Source organism: Anas platyrhynchos, chromosome 5 (assembly GCF_047663525.1).
Source record: "Anas platyrhynchos isolate ZD024472 breed Pekin duck chromosome 5, IASCAAS_PekinDuck_T2T, whole genome shotgun sequence".
Classification (NCBI taxonomy): Eukaryota; Metazoa; Chordata; class Aves; order Anseriformes; family Anatidae; genus Anas; species Anas platyrhynchos.
The window spans coordinates 65,469,339-65,491,432 of NC_092591.1; the positions used below are offsets into that span (position 1 = coordinate 65,469,339).

Below are 22,094 nucleotides of genomic sequence, written 5' to 3' on the forward strand. Positions count from 1 at the left end.
TTGTTGTTGTCATGAACTGTTAATATAAGGGAGAATCATTTATAATATGTTTCTACAGTTTTTTTACTAAGGCTGATCTGGCAGCACTTGCAAGAACATGGTGGTAGCCCCTATTCAGACAGCAGTCTGTGTCCAGAGAAGTGAGCTCTACCTCTGAATAACTAAAGTAACTGAATAGGAAGGGGAAGCACTCTGCTTAAAGGCAACTGAATGCTAGTGAGCGCTTTGAGAGTTAACTGACTCTGTCATTATCAGAATTGTCTCTGTGTTTTTTTTTTAGCAAAACAAAACAAGCAGTTTTTTGTTTGTTTGTTTGTTTTTTGTTTGTTTTCCTACTGGCATATCTGAATACTACATTTTGTGAAAGTGCCTTGAAATGTTTAATTTCAAATCTGTTAAATAACAGATTAATAAGACGATCCCTGTGGGAATACTCCCTTTCAGTTCAAGTTTACGTCCCTCAAACTTGAGCTGTTGCAAGGATCCTCTGATTTGTGTGTCCTTGTTTTCTGCAGTCTGTCATAGGATTCAAATTAGTTAGGTGTAGCATATTTTAATCGTGAGATAGATAAGCTGTCCTTGAAACCTGGCCTATATAGAGAAAGGACACAAGAAATTTACTAAGTATCCAGTTGTAATACATTACATCTAGAATATGCAGTTTAACAACTAACTGGATCACAATCAAATAAGCAGATCACTTGCTGGAAGGTTAGTTTTCATTGGAAAGGTTGAAATAAATTATTTAGTGTTATCAAAATAATATTTTTCAAACTGTCATTCACTAACAGCTTTGATATTTCTAAATAATTGGTGATGGAAGAAAAAAATTAGAAAAAAATAGGTGGTAGTCCTTTTGGGAGAGATCACACAAAGTAAGCAGGTGTGCTATTTCTCATCTTTTTTTTTTTTTTTCTTTTTTTTCCCAGTGCTTGCAAATACATCTGACTCACAAGAGATGCCTTCCACAAGGAAGAGTATTGTTCATTACTAAAATGCACATGATTTGTGTTAGTAACATGTCTTGACTTAATGCTATTTACATCTTCAGAATAATCATTTACTTAATAATCAATTACTGAAGGGTTTTTAAGCTTCTGACTGTTGTTACTCTATGCAGTTACCTACAGTATAGCTGTGCTCTCTTTTCTTTGCTTTCTCATCCCTGCCCTGATGTCACAGTCTGTATGTTACAACATTTGGAATAAGTTAAAAGTGTGTGAGCGAGAAAACCTGAATTTAGGCATGCCTAAGGTAGAGCTGCATGGATATGTCTACAAAACTACCTTGACCTATTAACAGGAAATTGTGTTTATAAGGATAAATGAGTAATTGTATACAGGGCTTGGCAGTTTCTTGACCTTTGTAGGACATTTTCTTGACATTGGAGGTATTGCTGTTTTGTGAGAAGTGCTATGGCACAGTGCCAGGCTGTGAACTGTGCAAGTATCTAACAAGATGTAGACCTGAGGGAATCAGGGAGACAGTTTTAGGGCAGGCTTAGATTGAATCTTGCCTCATCCCTTTGAGCCACCAGTACAACAGCTAAATAAAAGACTTTCTTTGAGGCCCTTCCTTACTCAGAAACACTTTGTGAGATGTGACTAGAATCTGTTATTTGGTAGGTCTTCCTTTACCTTGTTTTTGATTATAAAAGCAATTTTCACACATTGAAGACTGATTTCAACTTTTTAAAGTTTAAGCTTGGCACATTGAGTTACCAGAGGGTGTTTCACATCTTCTCTGCCCTGTAGGACCACATGAGGGTGAGGGGACAACAAGAGGCTGTGGTCCAAGCGGCAGACTACTCTGAGGAATGACATCTTTCTTATTGCTGGACTCCAAGCTCCAGACGCAGCTGAGATGCCAGAAATGTGTCAACTGATGGCGTCATTACACAAAAAGTAGATGAAGGGCAAGTAAGTGAACGATTCTCCTTTTCTGTTCAGGTGTTTAAAATCCAAATATATGTTGCATCACTGAACAGACCAGCTTACATGAATGGATCCCAAAAGATTCACATTAATTAGTAAACTATTTTATTGAGGATGTTATTTACACTGCAAAAACTTTAATTGTTGATAAAGAATGTTATTAAGGCATACATTTAATGTATATTATTGTGATCACCTTTTTACATACACAAAGTCATTTCTAAATGTTTCCTTTTGTTAATTTTTAACATTCTTACAATAATTAGTCTTATACTTCTCCAGTTGTCTAGCAGAAAACTATGGGACTACCATGGTTTTTATTCCTTGCTACTAAAAAAACAAAGCATGAGTCTTGGTCATCATTTATGGTGCACAGCTATTGAAATGGATGAAACAAGAGAATGGGAGGAGTTCTCTTGGTGAAAAGGATCTGTAAATAATTTAATCTAAAAAAAGGCAACAGAATTGGAAGTGGATATTGGGGTTTTAAACATTTATAACAGCAGCCTAATGAACAGAGAGTGGAAGAGAGGTGGGAAAAAGGAATAACTTTGCTTATCTGGACATCCCAAGTGCAAGTTGAAATTATTACTTCTTAGTCCTTTGTGTTAGCTTAGGAATACAAACATACAGTCCAAAATGACTTAAAAGTCTGTTACCTGACCACAGAAAGAAGGTGCAGAGGAGACCTAAAGATCTGAGTTCCACAGTCTCAGGTGGCCCAGAACTACTCACTCCCTAGCCTTTAGTCTGATAGAGGTCCTGTGCACCTCATCTGCTTCCAGATCAACCCAAGAAATGTGATATTGCACAAAAGGTTCCTGAGGACCTGCAGTCACCAAACTACTCCATCTTGTTTGAACATCCCATTTATTAACTGAGAAAGTCCAAAATATCTCCTGTATACAGTAAGAGTGAAAGGAGGAATTACATAGTAATGAAACTCTCAACAGGATCAGACCAGGGAACAAATAGTGTTTACCATACTTGGAGTAGACCATTCTGATGGGATAGCTGAGAACCTTATTTTCTGTCAAGGTCATGTCCTCTCTTCAACAGAAAAACAAATGGAAATTAATTATTGAGAAAGTACTCTGGGTGTAAGTAATTCCGGAAGGAACAAAGTCATAAATGGACAGTCATAAATGATTACTGGATGAAAAGCTTTTTCTGAAATACCCTTCCAGTGAAGTGCTTTAATCATCTTATGTCTTATGTGATCAAATATTTAGTATAAAAGCTCAAGTACTCTCGGTATAACAAAATGTAAAGTTCCACCATCAAAAGCTTCTATGAAGTTTGAGTACATTTTCACACTGGCTGAATGGACTGGTACTACTTTTCACTGTATGCCATATTAGTTTGAAGGAAGAAGATTTGTCAAAATGCTGAGTAAGATGCTTTCATCTTTAATGTCAAGAAGAATTAGAGCAGTTATTTCAGAAATCATTGATCCACTGAAAAAAAACTGTACAACAGAAAACGCCTGTTGTTATATGAATGCAGTTGTTGGTAAAGCTGCAGAAGCAGCCAGGTTGCCTTAAGATTATGGCCAGGTTCTTAGAACTTACTTGACGAGAAATATTCTTGTATGCCTATGGTACAAAACTTGAGATCTATGAATGACATCAGTAATTAGAGATTTCATGTAGATAGTAAGCAAAAAGAAAATGCTTATTGACTTATGACATTACTTTTGCAAAGTAGAATTGTGTATCATGGACTGTGTGTAACACCACCTTTCATCACACATATTTGTCTGGTTTTTGTACTGTGTGGAGGTACAGATTGCCATTTTTTACTGGCTCTCTACCAGCACCATGATGTTCACAGTGATACTTCTCAATTTGCTTGTCATAATAATGAAGGGATTAGGTCCAAGAGCAAGATACTCTAAACCCTAAATTGGTATCCAGTATCTGTAATCATTGCAACTAAAGAAGGAATTTTATTTAATAAACACATATGTGTATCTGCATGTATCTGCAGTGAGTCTCTGTGATGAGAAGGCTTGAGGCATTTTTTTATTAGATCTTTGGTTTGAACTTCAGTATTCACAGACTTAAAAATTAAATTCCTGTCTTGGTCGCCACTTGATGATTATCATCACTTGAAGTAAATTCTTACTGTGTAGGAAATAGATGAGAAAGCCACTTGACTCTAAAGATCCATTTCATGCCACAATTGCCAGTGACAATAAAAGTGTAGTCCCTCTTGAAAGATCAGATGACTAGTGGAGTTACAATCTGCTGTCTCGGTGTTTGATATCTCTAGTTGTTCAGCAACATTTTGGTCTCTATGCTGTCAAAGTAGCTGACAACCATTATATTGCCTTATACATTTTTAAAGTGCATTCAAAATTCTTACCTAGCTAGTCTTTTCAGACCATTACTTAAAGTTTAGAAAAAGAAAAATAGCTATCACTGTAGTACTGCAGCCACAAATACAGCTGCTTAAACAAAATTTGCAGTGCCTGTTCTTATTCACTATGGTGAGAATTGTAAATACGAATCCCTTTCAAATGCTTTCCATCACTGTTGCAACTTAGAAGGCTAACTTGGCATCTGCATTACCCAGATACCGAGCTCTGGAAGATTTTTCAATTGTAGAAGCTGCATCTTGGTTGCTTAATAAAAAACACTAGCATTTTCTGTTCTTAAATTCTAATTGAAATGTATTGTGATGGTTTCCAATTATCGTGATTGTATGATACTTTTCTTCATAGTAAGTGCAGCCATAGAGTATTACATGAAGTGTAGTTCATAATGATTCAAAAAATCTCTCCGTTAAAAGTTTGTATTAGAAACTAATACTGTGCAAGACATTCTGCAGGAGGCTCTTCTGGCTTGGATCAAAATATGTAAAGGGATATGACATGGTGACACTATATTTCAAATGTCAGTTTGAATAGTCTTTGGCATCATTGATGGAGGCTGTAGTACTGTGCAATGCACTGAAATTAAGCAGAGTCAGTAGATGTTCTGCGGCACTCATAATATACTTCTATTGGCACTCTAAAATCCCTAAATCAGAAATTATGAATAGATAGTGAACAGAGTCTTGTTTCTTGTTTAAATTAAACCTAATATCAAGCACCTTCTTGCTGGTACTTTTGTTCTTGAAAGGACTTCCTCCTCAGTATATATTACCTGTTACCTAATTGTTGATGGTAGTGTGAGAAAAATCTCAATAATTTTATTCAGACAGGATCTTCTGTGAAGCTATTTTATTTGCAATTGCAATGGCGGGCATCCTGCCAATTAGGATATCATAACCTTTATATCATATCATATACATATCATAACCTTTTATTCCCTATTCCCCGACACCTGATCACCTCCCCTGTTTCCTCAGTGGCTGAGTACTACAGGTTCACAAGCTACTCGACGTTCCTCTATACCATATATGTACAATTTTTCAATCAACCCTTTAATTTCTTATTTTTGCTTGTGATCTTTTTTTTTTTTATTTTTTTATTTTTTTTTTACTGTTTTTGCACTGATCATCCTGGTTTTCTCAGTCTTCTATCTTATTTTGGAACAGTGAAGCCTTTAACGGTCCACTTATCTACTTGGCATTTCTCTTTGTTATGACTACACAACTACCTTTGAATACAGTAGTTTTCTACTGCAAAAAAAAAACTTAGTTTCTCACAGTGGGAAGTGGGAGACGTAGCTATTCATAAACTCCGCCCAAATTAGACTGTATTTAAGTGAAGAAAGCATGGGACATTCTCGGTAATGTCATACCGCTGTTGTATCTCCTTAGCACTACTGACGTGATTTGTGCTTCATTTGATGTACAGGCTGCCTTATTTATTAGCATTTCTGTTGATGTAACAGTTCTTATGGTTCAGCTGAATCTTATTAGATGACAAAGAACAGCACAGTTCATGAGAAACAGAATAAATTTAGCTGTGAAGTAGGTGAGGCAAGAGGAACGTGAAATTGGTGCAAAGTAAAAGAAGACTGGAGAACAATGTTTGTTTCAAAATAAAGCATAGTTTGATATTGCTTGCCTAACTGACATGACCAGACCTAAAGCTGAGCTTAGATTCAAGTATAGTAATAGAAGAAAATGTTGTGTAAGGGTGCACTGCCTCCAATGCTCTCTTTTTTATTACTTTTTTTAAGTAAAAATGTTCTCAATTCTTAGGATAAATATAAGAGATGTTCTGGGTCAGGTCTGTAATTCTAAAAAGGCGAGGAAAGCAGCTATTATTCACATGGACTTCATTAATAAACGACACCAGCAGTATCTGATCTGTAACAGAGAAATAAATCAGTGCACAGGGGCTCCAGCTCCAGACCTGGACACTCAAAACTTGAAGGTTAGATACCTTTCTGTGCGAACAATTAGCTTGATAATTGATAGTGGATGACAAAGAAAAGTTAACAGTCTCATCTGCTAAAAACCTTGAAATTTTCTAAACTGAGAACAGGTGAGAATAAGGATGAATGTATGTGGCTCACACCCACCTTTGGCAGAAAATCTCTGAGGCTTAAAATGAACTTGGCTTTTAAGAATGCTGGGACAGAATGAAATTTTTGTACAATTTTTGTTCCGATTGGAGAAAACACTAAGTGCTTTTAAAGCAAGTTTTTGTAAAGCAAGAATTGGATGGGCTGTTACTTATCAGAACCCACTGGCTCTTAAGCCTCTAAATACATTACCTTTGTCACTGAAACTTAGATCCAGACATTTTAGAAAACTTAGAAAACTCCTCTCTGCAGTGACCCTTACAGAGACACAAGTCAGAGACCTTACAATGCTGTTCGGGATTAGAAATATTCAAGGTGGACTTAGTTCATAGAAGTTTAGTTTTGATCCTACTATATCCAGTGAGAGGTAAAAATAGAGAAATTAAAGGTGGAAGACACGTGCTGGGTCATCTATTCAGCTCTCTCAAGACAGAAAATACAATAAAAGTTACTGATGGTGTAAAAGTTCTGCATTTGTAGTCGAATTTGTTAGCACAACAAGATCTGTTCAGTAGGATGCCCCATCGAAGCAGCTGTAAGTAGTTTGCATTATTTCTGGGGTTCCTAAGTGCAATAAAAGACTACAGTGTAACAGGCATGCTAGTGGGAGCTGAGCCTGGCAGGCTGACATGGGGTTGGTGCCAGCATGGATTCTTTGGAAGAAGGGGTTCAAGGCATTTTCCTTTGCACATTGTTCCATTTGCTAAGTGGTGCCTTCAAGGTGCCTTCCACACACAGAGTGGCTCTGTGGTACATGATGCACAAGACCACTGATGATGTTTACTCCTTTGTAAAGACAGAGCGATGATCAATTGCAGCCTGGGTGCCTTGCAAAGTCACTTGATTTCATTTTGTTCTTTGCAAATTACTGACCATTGCTAATTTTTTACTACATTTAGAAATGTAAACACATAGCCAGCCCTCCAAGAATACCAAGCTTTGGTACTGCTTGGAATTACTTTGCTTTTCATAATAACTTGAAAGCAGGGAGAAATAAATCCATTTGGGTATCCGAAAATGTTACTGGTTACAGGCCTACTAGAGTAAATGTATGTATGAGAAGGCAAATGTGACAGTTTATCATTGCAAGGACTTGGACATAAAGTCATCATCTTCTAAAGGGCCAGTCTGATTTCCAAGTAATTTTGGTACACTAAACAGTAGAAGAGATGTGATAAGCAGATCTAGAATAATCTGTAGTTTAGCTTGTTTATTTCTGAGAATGAACTGGAAAGACTGCTCAAATGTTTTTTTCTGTTATGCTATGTAAGTTCAGAGTTACTTGCTTAAAGTTAACGTGATTGCACTATTTTATCTCAACACAGTGCACCCTTGCTTTGTTTAAATACTGAAGGCACCTCCTTTTCTAGGAATGCTAGTATGCCTTTTGGAATTAAAAAGTTTCTAGTATTTGCCACCGTTAATTGAACTGCATCACTGCTAGAAACTGGATATCATTCACATACCTGAGATGGTATATTATTAGTAGGACCCATTAATTATGCCAATTTGTTAATAATTAAATGAAGTAATGTATGGCTTCCGAAAAACTATTGCAGTAGTTGACATAAACACATTCCGTGATGATAGCAACGCCAAGTTTAAATGCTTCCAAGAAGAATTACTGATACAAATACAAATACCCCCAGTGATCACTGTTTGTGTTTGACAGCTCTATGTAAGTGTGGCAATTACTAGTTTTATTCTCTCTTAACTATGTTTTAAATGCCAACTTGAATACTATTAGTACTTTTCTAAAATGCTGCAGAAAACTGTTCCTGGGCTATAAGACTTTGCAGCACAAAATATAGGAGTTGCATGCTACATAATACAGAAAATCTCAGAAATTCCCATCATGCTCAAATCAAAGAGAACCACTTGGATTTATCAAGCCTGTTCACATACTGACATTGTTATGCACTGAAAGTGGTGAATTGTGCTTGTGAATTAACTTGTTCCTATCAAAAGCAGAAAACAAGAAAAAAAGAGATCTTGGTTTAAAAAGGGGGAGAGTGTTTCTTGCATTTGAATGCATAGTAAGATTTGCTTATTAAGTATTTCTGTTTAATCTCAGTGCTAGCAAGAAAGTTCTGCAACTGCAGAAAAACAGACATTTCAGAAAACAGCATTACTGCTTTGCATATGTCTTATCTACACTAGAAATATAGTTTCTCCACCTTAATGTCAGTTTACTTAGGTCTGTTGTATCGCCTCAAGAGTTTCAAGCTACTCTGTAACGATTAGTACTTTTAATTCTATTCTGCAAGGATCACTATGTAGGTGATGACTTATTTGCAGTTCATAGTGATAATGACATTTAAATGATAATGTAATATTCATAAATGAAATAATGACAAAATTGGTCTGAATGCTATAAATATTGCAACTGAGGGAAAACAAAAAATACCAGGATATAAATTACCAAAATTCCTGTTATTCTTGATGTGACAATATGAATACGAAGATGAATGTAGATATGAAATACATTTGGTTACTGATAACTAGGTTGCAGGCAGATTCCAGAGTTTATATAGTTACATGTTTAATTTTGGTTTGAATTTCTGTAAGGCATAAGTGCTGCTAATCATAGTGATTTTGAATGGATGTGCACATCACTGGCAGTTTTGAATGCCAGGTCACTCGAATCCAAAAGAAACACAGTTAACACTGCCTACAGGCAGGGCTGTGAAGCTAATGCAATTTTCTTAGTTTGTAGTTGTAGGAATTTCCAAGAGAACTGATGGAACATGGGGAACTCATCTGGGTCATTCCTTTAGTAGACTGGGTTTCAGTTAATGTATGTGAAATTCGGGGCCAAAATTAGCTGTTTGTTGTCAGAATTTTCTTAACAACTCCAGGTCCTTCTGAAGAAAACTGAACTGAGAAACTTTGAAAATGAAGCCATTTACTTTGGCAACCTTATATAAATTTTGACTCTGTGAAAAAAATATTCATCCTAATTGATGTTGTTTAACACATGAATAATTCTAGCGATTTGTTTTGGTGACTGGGCACTTTTTATTTTTTTAGTGTTATGAACTAAGACAGGAAGCATTGGACATAATTTTTAAACAAATAGAACATCTAAATATATGCAAATATGATAGGAGGGATTTCTTTTCAAGTGAATCAGTACTAAATAGAAAGCATATGTCTAAGCTTTGAGAATGTATTTCTGTTTCTGTAGTTGCAAGGATAAGACTAATTAGGCCTGTTACACAGTAATGCAATTAAATCTTCTGTTCTCAATGTTAAGTAAAATCTGTTTCCCTGCTATGTGTAGAGACTGTGATGAAAAAGGAAATCTTCCCAGTGTTTCTAATCCAGAGTAATTTGGCTGCAGCATCTTTCTCTGGATTAGAAAATGAAGCTCATGTGGCGTTCATTGCCTGGAAAAGGAAAAATGGTAATAGGATGCAGAAGCAACTGTGCTCAAGAGCAAAAAAGTTTTTCCATTACCTAACAGCAGTAACAGCCATTTCTTGGAGATGCTCATTAGAGAACACAGCAAGGCAGAAAAATGGTAAAAGGAAAAAGAATAAATGTATGAATGAAAGACTCAGGATTCCCTAAAAATGCACAGGGCTGTTACAAACTAGATAAACAGATGCTGTAAATGGCAAACAGATTTAAATAATTATTTCTTCATTTGATCCATATTTATAGGAGATTATAACCGATTGTCCAGCAGAAAAATCAAAATAATATTTCAATGATCTCAGAAGGAAACATTTACTGTGCTTTTAGCTCATGGCAATGTTGTCTTACTGCGTAAAAACAATGCTGCTGAAGACAAAATAATAACAAATTCTTATTCTCATCTGCCTTGCCAAAGTGTGTGTGTGTGGTTGGAATTTAGGAACTCAGCTGAGAAACCATATTTAACTCAATGGAGAGGGGTACATGGCAAGTGCCTGATTAAACTATAATGAATGACAAAGGTGAAACCATTTCTGTTCCTAGAGCTGGAATGTCTTGTCTGTAAAACTTGACAGACGTGTGGCAAGAAATAAAAAATAAAAAATAAAAAAAAATAAAAAAAGTTTTCATTCTTCACTTAGGGGAAAGTAATCTTCAGTTCAGATGGCTTATGCTTAGTATTTCTGTAAGTACTCAGTTTTCTTACTCAGAACTCCGTAAGAACTGAGACATGCGTTGAATGTTCCCAAATGAAATTTTTGACTTTCAAGGCATTCAGAAGCCAACTACACTAAGTTGCTCTTGCAGAACAGTCTCACACTTTGTAGCCTAACACTCATGATGGAGCAGAGGATAGGTTTTAGTTTATATGTATAACTTCTCCTTCTGTCCTCGGTGCCTCACTTCACCAGAGAGGACTCCTCAGATGTAGTTTTCCAGCTTCTTTGCAGTGACTTGGCAGCATGCAGGAGCCTGAAGAAAATTTAAGGATGTAACAAACAGTAACTTCTAGGGTTGCTCCTTAACTAACAGCTTGAGGATACACTGCCTCGTCTGTCATCAGAAGGTACGCAAAACATCCTGTTGTGCCCCTGTTTTGATTGAGCAACTGGTTTATGTCACTATCTCTGTTTAAATTTTCACTGTGTGGAAAAGGCAACAAGCAGAAGGAGGAAGTCATCTTGTTCTCTGGGGTACAATTACTGAATAGACTTTGATCAAAAGACCTTGCCCATCTGCACGAAAGGTTTAAGAAATTTCATTTATGCATCCTCAATCCAATAATCCACATAGAAGGCATTTTCAATATTATGTTATTGACAAGTGTCACACCGGTTTGCTGTATCCCTCAATGTCTTTATGATTAAATCTGGTAGAAGAAAAATCCCATGCCCTTTCCTTTGAAAGGCAGTTAGAAGGGAAGGAGATATATTTCTTTTAAAATAGCAAAAACAAGAAGATGCACCGTGGACCACTGTTGCAGCTGTAAGCAAAGCAATATGAAATCTCACATTGCCTGTTTTCCAGATGTTTGATGGTAAGATCTTTCTTGCCTTGGTTTCTGAAGTGAGAAGTTTCACCAGGTGTGGAGAATTTCTGCTCTTCTACTCAACCATTGTACCATTATCCCAGGGACCAAGCGCTGATGTAGCAAACCATCCTCTGCTTCTTAATCACAAAGATCAACCAGTCTGTAATTCAAAACACACACTGCATCACGCTAGGTAAGGGCCAGGCTTTTATTTGTATTAGTATATCAATTCTGGGATGTTATATATTTTAATACTCATTTACTAGCAATAAGTAGAACCATGCATAGAAATAACATGCTAAGCAGGTTATTTCAAGTTCTGAAAGCTGAAGTAACTTTTTGGCTTTGAAGCTGATTGCTAATGCTCTTATCTTTAAGCAAAGTGTAACAGAATCACAGAATTGTAGGGGTTGGAAGGGACCTCCAGAGATCATCGGGTACAACCCACTTACCAAAGCAGTTTCCCTAATGCAGGTTGCCCACCTAGGAATCCAGACAGGTCTTGAATATTTCCAGAGAAGGGAGACTCCACAACCTCCCTGGGCAGCCTGTCCCAGTGCTCCATCACCCTCACCGTGAAGAACTTCTTTCGCATGTTGGTGCGGAACTTCCTGTGATCCATTTTGTGGCCATTGCCCCTTGTCCTGTTCCTACAGACCACTGAAGAGAAGTTGGCCACATCCCTTTGTCTTCCACACTTCAGGTATTTATAAACATCTGAGATCATTTATTGTACCTGAATAAAAAGTCATGTAGCAAGTTTTGGGGGGGGGTGGGGGGACACGACACATGGATGGATGGACGGACATAGTATTAGAGCCACAGAGAGAAGCTGAATACACACCAGGTAGTAATACGTGATTCTTATTTATACCGCATTGGCAGTGGAGATAAGCAAGGTATGAATTTGTATCTACATAACAGATATTGTATTGTTTCAGTCACAATCCTGTGACAACACCACTGAAAAAGATACTGGCAGGGGAAATGAAATTAATCCATTAATTAACATTAAACATAACTAATTAACATTAACTTCACTTTGCCAGACCACTATTGAATTATTTTTATACTGACATTACATTAGTAGGGTCATTTAACCACAGACATCTTCTTTCTTTTGCCAGACAACTAGTTCTAAGTTAGAATCCTAAACCTAGCCTCGGAAACACCTTTCCCAAAGCCAGCAGCACGGTCTAACATGCCCATGTAACCTCTCATATGATTGTTTTAAGACGTGATAAAAGCTAATAACAAGGAATAAACTGATTGTTCTGAGGCATTTGACAAAGATCAATAAGAAGAAATAAAATAAAAAAAAACCAACCATCACACATGCAAAAATAAATGAGAACCTGTAGTCAGCCTTATTAGATGGCAAATTCTGCTGACTACTATGATAGAGAACTATTAGGCAGAAAACCTAGCACATGGATAATTTCACTAGTATCAATAGAATTTTGTTTATAACTGAGTTGATTTTTGCTCTCTAGTATGTAATATACACAGATTAAGTGCTAATGGAGAGCTTATTGCTGCATTAGACAAAAGGTTACTGAGAAGCTTACATTCAGCAAAAGAATTCACAATTGGGTATTGAAGTTCTTCAGCTTCTGCAATGAGTGAAGTTATGCTAAATCAAAAAAGCGAGCACCCTGTTAAGAATTTCTTCTGAAGAAATAAGTGGCAAGTATTGAATAGGATCTTTTTTCTCTTGCCTTGAATACAAAATGGTAGCTCATTTAGAAGCAATCGGACCAGGTGAGTTGACACTTGAGTCCACCTGCAAAGACAGAGAAAATGTCTTTCATATGGATGTAACAAACACTTCTGTTACTGCAAACAGACGTAATGAATTTCTCGAAACACTGGAAGACCACAAATACAGAACAGTAATAAAAAATAAATTTGATCTTCAGTACTATCCATCCTTCTTTCTCAGGCAATTTTATAAGATCATTTGAGCCACTATCTACCCTCACAGCATTTGTATTTAATTAATGTCGTTTTTTCAAGTAATGTTTTATGCAACTTAAACATGCATATCCTCCTTAACTTTCTTTTAATGTACTAGTTGAGCTAGGGAAAATACGTACATAAAGCTGATGTCAGCACAACAGAGAAGGTCATGTAGATGCTTTTGGCTCTCACCCCCAGGATTAATTTGTTGCCATGTCATCAAAATTAACAGTGGAAAAAAATACATTATTCAATCAGGAAATTATACTACTAGTGCTGAATGAATCTCCTCAAATTTATTACATACATGGATTTAACGTGTTTTTTTTTTGTTTTGTTTTGTTTTTTTCAAAGATTCTGTTCAGCCAGGATTAAAATATACATATATGGAAACTTGCTTCCGCTTGCAGGTCCACATGTAATTGTTTTTCATCTCATGAACTGCTTGATATTCTGAAGAAAATACATGATATGTAGAATGTTTTCATTTTGAAAATCATCCATCAATCTTACAGTAGCAAACAACATATGTCTCTCTAAATACTGTAACACATTTATATTGCTTTAGCCTTACATTACACTAAATCTTTGTTGTCCTACACACTGAATTCACACCAGTAGATCATCAGCTGGTCATTTTGTTAGCTAAGCAGCACTTCATCTCTTAGTTCATTGTCAGCCTGAAAGTTAATTACACTATTGTGGTATTATATTTCTGGTATTTGGGCCTCATAAAAACATAGGGGCAAAAGCAAAGCTAGAGTTTCTGTTCCAAAAGAAGGACAGATCACTCACATTTAACGATTCTCAAATCAATATCTGCTGTTTATTTCTGTGGGAGTCCTGACATGAGTAATGCTGGTGAACAGTGCAAGTACTTGAAGAAATACAGCTAAAATACCACACACAAATTAGTGCCACCTTCTGAATCTTTACCAAACTACAGGTATCAGAAAATACTATGTAATCCTGAAATAATAGTTTTCCAGGAAAAATATCAAATATGGACACAAAACAGAAAAAGGTTCTGTTCAGTAAATTTTTTTAGAATCAATTACACCACTATATTTTGATTTCTGTCTTAAAATAAGAGCTTTCATTTTTACATGGTTTTTAAGGATTTCAGGAAAAGCAATAGTAATTAGGAGCCAGAGCAATTGCATCCACATAGAGCATATCCTTGCTTTACACTCCCTTATAGCTCCTGACTCTAATGAGTACAGCCATTATACTTCATTTTTTTCCTTTGAGTAAATCTAGCAAAAGTGAACATAAATTACTAACTGGTTTACCGTACTGACCTACTCACTTAAATTAAGAAGTTTTCAGATTCTTAAAAGCAATAAGATTTTTGCTGGAGCAAACAAGCAAAAAGTCATTCTCCCCAAAGAAACACATTTGTAAAGTGTACCAGGTGTAAGGAGTTAGATATGATGGCACAGCTGCAGGAGCTAGAGCTTGTTTGGGGCTGGAGAATGGTGCAGCTTGTACAAAACAAGTACTTGAACAAAAAAGGTGTAGTGTGAGAGGGAAAAACAAAGTATTGCCTAGTGATTTGTGAATAACTTATTTGTCCTCAGCACTACTAGGGTGACGTAGTAGCGGATACCTTCTAGTTTGAGTTACTCCAAATCCTAGCTGTCCTGGAAAGAAAATGGACTGGCTGACTTCTGGAAAGCAAGTCACCACACCGGTGCTAGTGACTACAACTAAGCCCTCCTGCTCTCTGAGCAGGGCAGCAGAATTTGTGTAGTTATTAACGCTTTCTAGTTCAGCCTGCTCCTAAACTGAAACATATACAAAAAGGACTGAAGGGTGATGAGCTAGTCGTTACTAAGGAGTCCTTTTTTAAAGTGTCTGATATTATGATTGTATGTACTTTTCTGCTTGCATTGATTCACTTTTTTGTTTCCTTTGTTTGGCTTTTAAAAGTAACGTTTTTAATAAGTACTAAGTGGTGGTCATTTTGTTTGTAGGTCCTGCTGGTTGCATTAGATTTTTTTCCATTCTTGCAAGTTAGAACCCTGAGAAGTTACTCAGAAGTCCTTACTGTATGAGAAGATGGGAGAGAGGCAACAAGGTTAGTAGCTTGATCAGTATCTTCTTTTTTTTTTTTTTTTTTTTTTTTTTTTTAACGCTGTGTTTCACTGTGTTTTGCAAGCGTTGCCTTTATAGTTTTGAGAGCTTCAGCATGCAGAATGACTGAACTTCATTTCCTGTGTAATGTCACAACTGATAGTATGATAGCATTCACACTAAAAATCAAAATACGCTGAGGTGATTTAGAAAACCTGGAAGTACAGGATAAAGTTGCTATTTTATCAAACTAAAAAAAAAAAAAATTAAAAGTCTATCTGTTACATACACAAAGAGACCAAACAAAATTATCACAAGTTTTTACTTTTTTTTTTTTTTTCTTTATTATCATTCTTTCCCACTTGGTAACCTATTACATTACTGTCCAGATAACTAAGTTGTGTAAAATTTTGCTGATGATAGTAATAGTGTGGTGAGCCTCTTCTTTGTGGTTGTAGTTGTCTCAGTCCAGATGAGAGAACAAGATGTTGGCCTTCAGGCTGTTTCCTGAGTTTCTGATGGGTATGGAAGTATGAGATGAATTTAAGTTCTTGTAGATAAATCAGTGTGTCCAATTTAGCTACCCTATTGTGAGAGATAACTTTTTTTATTTTCTTACTTTGTTTTCCTCAGAATGCCTTTTTTTTTTTTTTTTTTTTTAAGCTCTCTGAAGTCTTTGTCTTTTAAGTCTGTGATAATGACTATTTCTAAGGAAAAGGTTCAAGTGCAAGGATTCTTTAATCTTTTAGATACACGCAGCTGGTTATCACTAGTTGCCTTGTCATGTTGACACTTGTTTTGTACTTGTTGAGAAAGCTTAGTTTAGAATTTACCACTGCCTCATTGAACAATTAATTTAGAAGTAATGAAATACTGCTGCAGTAGAACATAGAGATTTAAGCTGTATAAAATTTAATGTGTGTGTAAAACTGTGTCACAATTCTATACTGTTGCTTCTGTGTTGTTTTCTTTATGATACAATAAACTTTGAAACCAGAAAGAGCTATTATTCAGGTAAATAAATAAGATGAGAACCTTTCTTGGCGATGAGTGATACTTCATACAGTTGCTACATGTGCAATTAACCTTTTACTAACTTGCCTCTAGGATGCATGCCTAAGGTTTTGAACTGAGAAACTGAATGTAGACTTTATCACAGTATGGGTTTTCATGGCTTACATGATTTACTCTGCTGAGTGTAAATGTATAAGAAAAGAGTTAAACATGTTGCTCATATTTTGCAGGATTTATCTTACTTCACAAAACATGTTCTAAATCATTTGTTTTTGCATTTTGCCTCAGCTGAACAAGGGTCACATATGTGGTCATAAAAGCATGTAAACAGGAACCTGTTTGTTTTGTTGTTTTTTTTAAGCTGATCTGTAAATAGACTTAGAAATCATAGTAATACATTTTCTTAAAGTAGTAGTTAAAAAAAGAACAACTTCTTGACCTGTTTGTAGAAGACTAAAAAATTATTGTAGTTTCTTCATTTTATGACTATTAGTATAGGTGTCCTATGCAGCAATTACTTGGTATAAATAGATATTTTTGTGGACGCGAAGATGTATTAGAAATGTAGTGTTTCTTTGAAACAACCTAGCAGTGTATCTATATCAGACAACTATCGCAGATTTTCAAAATTTCTGGCTTTGGTAAAGCAAAGATATTCCAACATGGTGTAATGGATCTTACTGTGCAGGCACAGTGAAAACAGGCATGATTTGGCCAATTATGTTATGCTACTATCTCCTGATGTCGTAGCTTATGAAGCTGCTTATAGGCTTCTCATTGACACTGGTCATATAGGAGGGTACAGGTTTCATTAGTACTTTCTTTTTTTTTTTTTTTTTTTTTTTTTTTTTTTTTTTTTCCTTTTCTCTAATCAGGCAGTCATTGCTTTCTGGAGACCAAGACTGAACAGACTTGGCATTCTATATCTAGGTGGCTGTTACAAGGTGTATGATTTTCTGTTTACTCTGTTTTGGTATGTGCCCTTTTATATACTTTTATTCTCATTTTTTCACAGGCTTCTGTTGTCTTTTCCATGCTTAAATATATCTGCTTTGCCATATATTCTGGATAATACAAAACATTTATGTTTATCATGAAATTAATACTGAGTCATATGAGAATTGTAATCTCATTCTTGAGTACATGAACCTGAAATCTTATCTGCTGTAACAATGAAAAGGTGAAGTTACAATGAAACATCCTTGTTGATGCTGAGCTAGGGTTTCTAACTTTCTTTGTATCAGAGCTGAAAATTATAGAAAGAGAAAATGTTGCTCTGTTATTTCTCTAGACAATTCAAGGTCCAGCCTCAACAATTCAGAGATATTTTTGAGTAACACTGTGAGGTTCATTAAAACTAAGAGATCTCTGTATAGCTCGTTATAGTAGACTGCTGTTCTCATATGGGGGATTTTTTGTATTTTACACATAAAATAATGCTGAAGTTGATAATGGACCTAGAGAATTGCACTGCATAGCCTCTGCCTCGTGTTTTGTCCAGTCTGTGAAACTAAGGGTTCAGGGTCCTGTGAGAGGAGTTCTGATATATACACACAGTTACTGTTGAGCAAGGAATTTAATTTTCTGACCTTTGAATAGCTCTCTTTGCATCCTAAACTGTCATTTTATGTAACTGTGTTATAGGAATAGGTCATTCTTCATGAAGTTTGGACTCATTAATTCTGTTAAGTGCAGTGATGTGTGAGATGACGGCAGTATTCCATGCCAAGTAGTATATGAATTCTGAGAGAGGGATGCTGCAGCATTATTTGATGTCCAAAGCCATTTTTTAATTAGAAAGCAGAGCAGTAATGATACATGATTGTTTTGACCAAGGAGTTGATAGATTGGGCCTAGCATCACTGGCAGCACAGAGTGTAGAATACAAATGGTTAAGGTTGAAAGAGACCTCTGGAGGTCATTTGCTCCAACCCCCCTGCTCAAGCAAAGACACCCACAGCAGGTTGCTCATGTCCATGTCCATGTGGCTTTTGAAGATCTCCAAAGAGGGAAACTCTACGGTGTTTCTGAGCATCCTGTGCCAATACTCTGTTACCCCACGTTAAAGCACCTCCTGATACTTAGAGCTTGCGTTCCAGTTTGTACCCATTACCTCTTATCCTGGCACTGAAAAGAGTCTGTCTGTTGTCTTTGCACATTCCCTGTAGGTATTTATACATATTTATGAGATCCCCCCTGAGCCTCACTTTCATCAGGATGAAAAGTCCTGGTTCCCTCAGCCTGCCCTTGTAGGAGAGGTGTTCCAGTCCCTTGATCATCTTGGTGAGTTGGACTCTTTCCAGTAGTTCCACAGCAGAGGTAAAAAAAAAAAAAAAAAAAAAAGTGTAATAGAGGTAAATGTCCATAGTGGAGGTAAAATAGCAGAGGTAAAATTCTGATATTTGTCTTCTTACAGTGTCTTCTCAAATTCTGCAAACCTCATGAAAGCTTGCTAATAAGCAGATGCTAGCTACATACTGGATTTCTCTACTGCTTTTTTTTTTTTTTTTTTTTTTTTTTTTTTTTTTTTTTTTTGTTAGAGATTCCTACCTATACAGTAGTTTTATTTGCTTGCATGTCACTTTACCAGTTGGACAATAACAATGATTCATGTGCTTTAATTTGGAAAAGTACTAAAGCACTTCTTGTATCTTTTTCCTCATCCTCAATCAGAAATTGAATTATGTTCTGATAGTGAATATGTTCATTGAAGAAATCAGTATTAATTCATGTTAAATGTTAACACAAACTCTCAACAGTCTTCAAATCACATAACCACTATGAGCACTCTTCTAGATTCACAAATCCTTTAGGTTAAATTGAAAAAAAAGAACACCACCAAAAAAAAAAAAAAAAAAAAAACTTTTTCAATGTCAGATGATACTATAAAGTATTTCACTTTAAGTTTAAAAACATAAGATTAATTTCAGGGCTGCCATCTTTGTAACTTTCCTTGCGAATATAAAACATTTTTACTAAACCTGAAATGTATTTTCCAAAACAAAGAATATGGCTTATTGCTGGTGTGGGCCTCACTGTTGAAATGTTGCGGTTTATGCAATACTTAAAAGGCATTCCAAAACTCATTTTATTGAATATAAGTTATGGTCCTCTCTGAGTTAAAAAAAAAAAAACAAAAAACAATTTCAGCAATTGCCTTGTGTGACTTCACTTCTCCTTCCTTGGATAATGACATCAGAGATTTTTTTGTGATACTCAAGGGGGATTTCCCTTAGGGAATTTCCTGTATCAGAAAGCAAGTAGATGGATAAATCTGTAGAGCAGAGTACAAGCAGGTTTCTTGAAAATATGCTGACTCAATGTCTTTTAAATTCTTGGTTTGTCTTTTTATATGCCTGAAAAATACTTGAGAACCAATCAGAAAATACATCCCTCAAGGGAAGCAGAGATTTTGCATCTGAATTAAAGTGGATGAAGTAAGAAGGCAGAAGGTGACTCATCCATTCACGCATGTCACAAACTCACTGTAGATTAGCTTTGCCTTTTTTCTTAAGTGTTAGAAAAATGCAGTCTTCTGGAAGGCATACTTTTGTTTGCCTAAATGTTACAGGTTGAATGCAAGAATCATCTTTTAAAGACTAATTTTTACATTGTGTGTAGTAGAACGGCTACTTATGTCCTTCAAAGTCCTTAAATTTGTGTTGATGTGAAAAGGATTAAATCTTTCAACAGGGAAATAAATAAAGAAAAGCTGATAAACCAATTAAAAACAGCATGTAGGGATTTCTTTAGAAGGTCTATGTATTATGGCATAAAAGTGTCATTAAGCACAGTATGGAACTGCAAATGGAAATAGTTCTGCGGTAGCACAATAATAGAGAAGTAGTTGGAATTAAAGTGGGTGAAGAACACAGATTAGTCCTCCTGGAAGAGCAAGGAAAAAATTGATACATTCAAAGCTATAAGGGCATAATGGAAAAGTACTGTGTTTCACCTGATGCAGTACTCCTGAAGGAAAAATGTTTCTCAAAGGTGTGTTTTTGACATACTTTGTTAGACCTCTTGCTAATAGAATCAAGAGGTGACCCTGTTCTTGCATAGTTCAGCAAGTCTCTGTTCATATGTGCAAGTCTGAAGCTGTGAAATAGTTGGATGAAATGTAAATATCAGTAAGTGGCATTGAAAGAGCAATTCAAAAATTCAAACAAAATATGTGTCCTTTAGCTGAATTAAGCTCTGGATTTAAATTTGGAGAGTGGCTTTCTTGTTTAAATGGAGAAATAAGCTTTCAGTGCCAAATTCTTTTGAAGTTCAGGTAAGTTCAGATCATCTAAGTCATGCAGCTGTAAAAATTTTATGAGTAATAACATAAGAAGGATGAATAATATAAGAAAGAGGTGCTTACAAAAGTGATAAAAGGTACTATGCTTGCCCCTTAGATTTTGCAATCAAAATTAAACTGACATGACTTACTGATAATAAATACTTCCAGTGTAGATCTGAGCACAGAAGTGGCTGGTAGAGGTGTGTTTTTTGTTTGTTTGTTTTCTAGTCTGCTATCTTTCAAATAGCCACAGAAAAGTGAAGGTAAAGAGGATTAAGGGAAGAATGCTTATACTTACCTATGTCAGTTTGTAAGTGGTTCAAATATCAAGCCTAGCCCATTTTATTTTGACAGGATTACTTCCATGCAGTTAATTTTCCTATCTACCCTTCATGCTACAAGCATGCTGTATTATGATGATGTAGATGTCACTGTAATTCTAAAGCTGTAGAAGGACCCATCCTTCAGTGTTAGTGAGTTGTTGGCTTAGAGTGGAAAGACTGAAATATCTTTATCAGCTGATCCTTCAGCTAATTGTCCTTCCACTTCAGAACACTTCTAAGTATAAGTTCTGCACTGGCAAATACATTTAATGACTTTGTTACTGCTGAAATGCCAAAGCTTTCTTTAATATCCCCTTTAGTGACTGATTTTACTTTTTCACACTGTGTATGATACACTCGAAAGGAAAACTGCAACTGTGAATCCTTGTCATCATTCTCCAATGGCTGAGGGAGGGTTTAGCTAGTTGTCACCTTGCTTTCCTGTGTCAACTCACCTTGCTTTCCTGTGTTGCTCTGCATAACAAGGCAGAGCTTGTTAATACCATGAATTCTCTTCTCCATTATCCAGGTAGTAAAGCATATAGTTTCCAATGGCCTTTATTTCTGGGTTTTGGAGGACAAGAATTTGTCTTCCGGTGTTCCTTCTCCTGACCTTTGAATTAATAGTTTTGTCCCCCTTTTTCCCTTTCTTTTGGGTGGGTGGGGAAGGTGTTGGGACAAAGACCCATCTATGATCATTTGGGAAGGAAAAAAATGAGAAGTGGAAGAATCATGAAGAAACTTGCCACAGCAAAAAAGATGAGTGCTCTGGAAACAGTTAAAATACATCTGTACTTCAGCAGCTTATTAGAAAACTACAGTTCTTCATGAAAAATTCCAGATAAATTAAAAAAAAAAAAAAAAAAGTGAATCAGCCCTCCTTGGGTTCTTTGTTGCTAAGCCCTTAACTGTCTAGCAAGATTTTTAATTTATAATATTTCTCATATTTGTGGGGGGTGACTATAAGATGGACTTGAAGTTTAAATCTTAGTTGGAATTTTCAGTTTTGAAATCAATAAACAATCATTTGTTCTTTTACTTCTTTTGAAGCTGTAGCAAATTATTGAGGTA

At 35.9% G+C, this 22,094-nt stretch overlaps 1 long non-coding RNA gene across 4 annotated transcripts in view; it reads left to right on the plus strand.

Annotated features, from left to right (window-relative positions):
• Positions 1-14,744: 14,744 nt before the first annotated feature.
• Positions 14,745-22,094, plus strand: part of LOC119717212 (uncharacterized) — a 52,322-nt gene continuing 44,972 nt past the window's right edge. For 2 of the 4 annotated variants that reach the window (XR_005266391.2, XR_011809955.1), the window contains exons 1-2: positions 14,847-15,196; positions 15,302-15,405. This is a non-coding gene — a long non-coding RNA (uncharacterized lncRNA). The other 2 variants (XR_011809954.1, XR_011809956.1) reach the window with 2 other exon arrangements.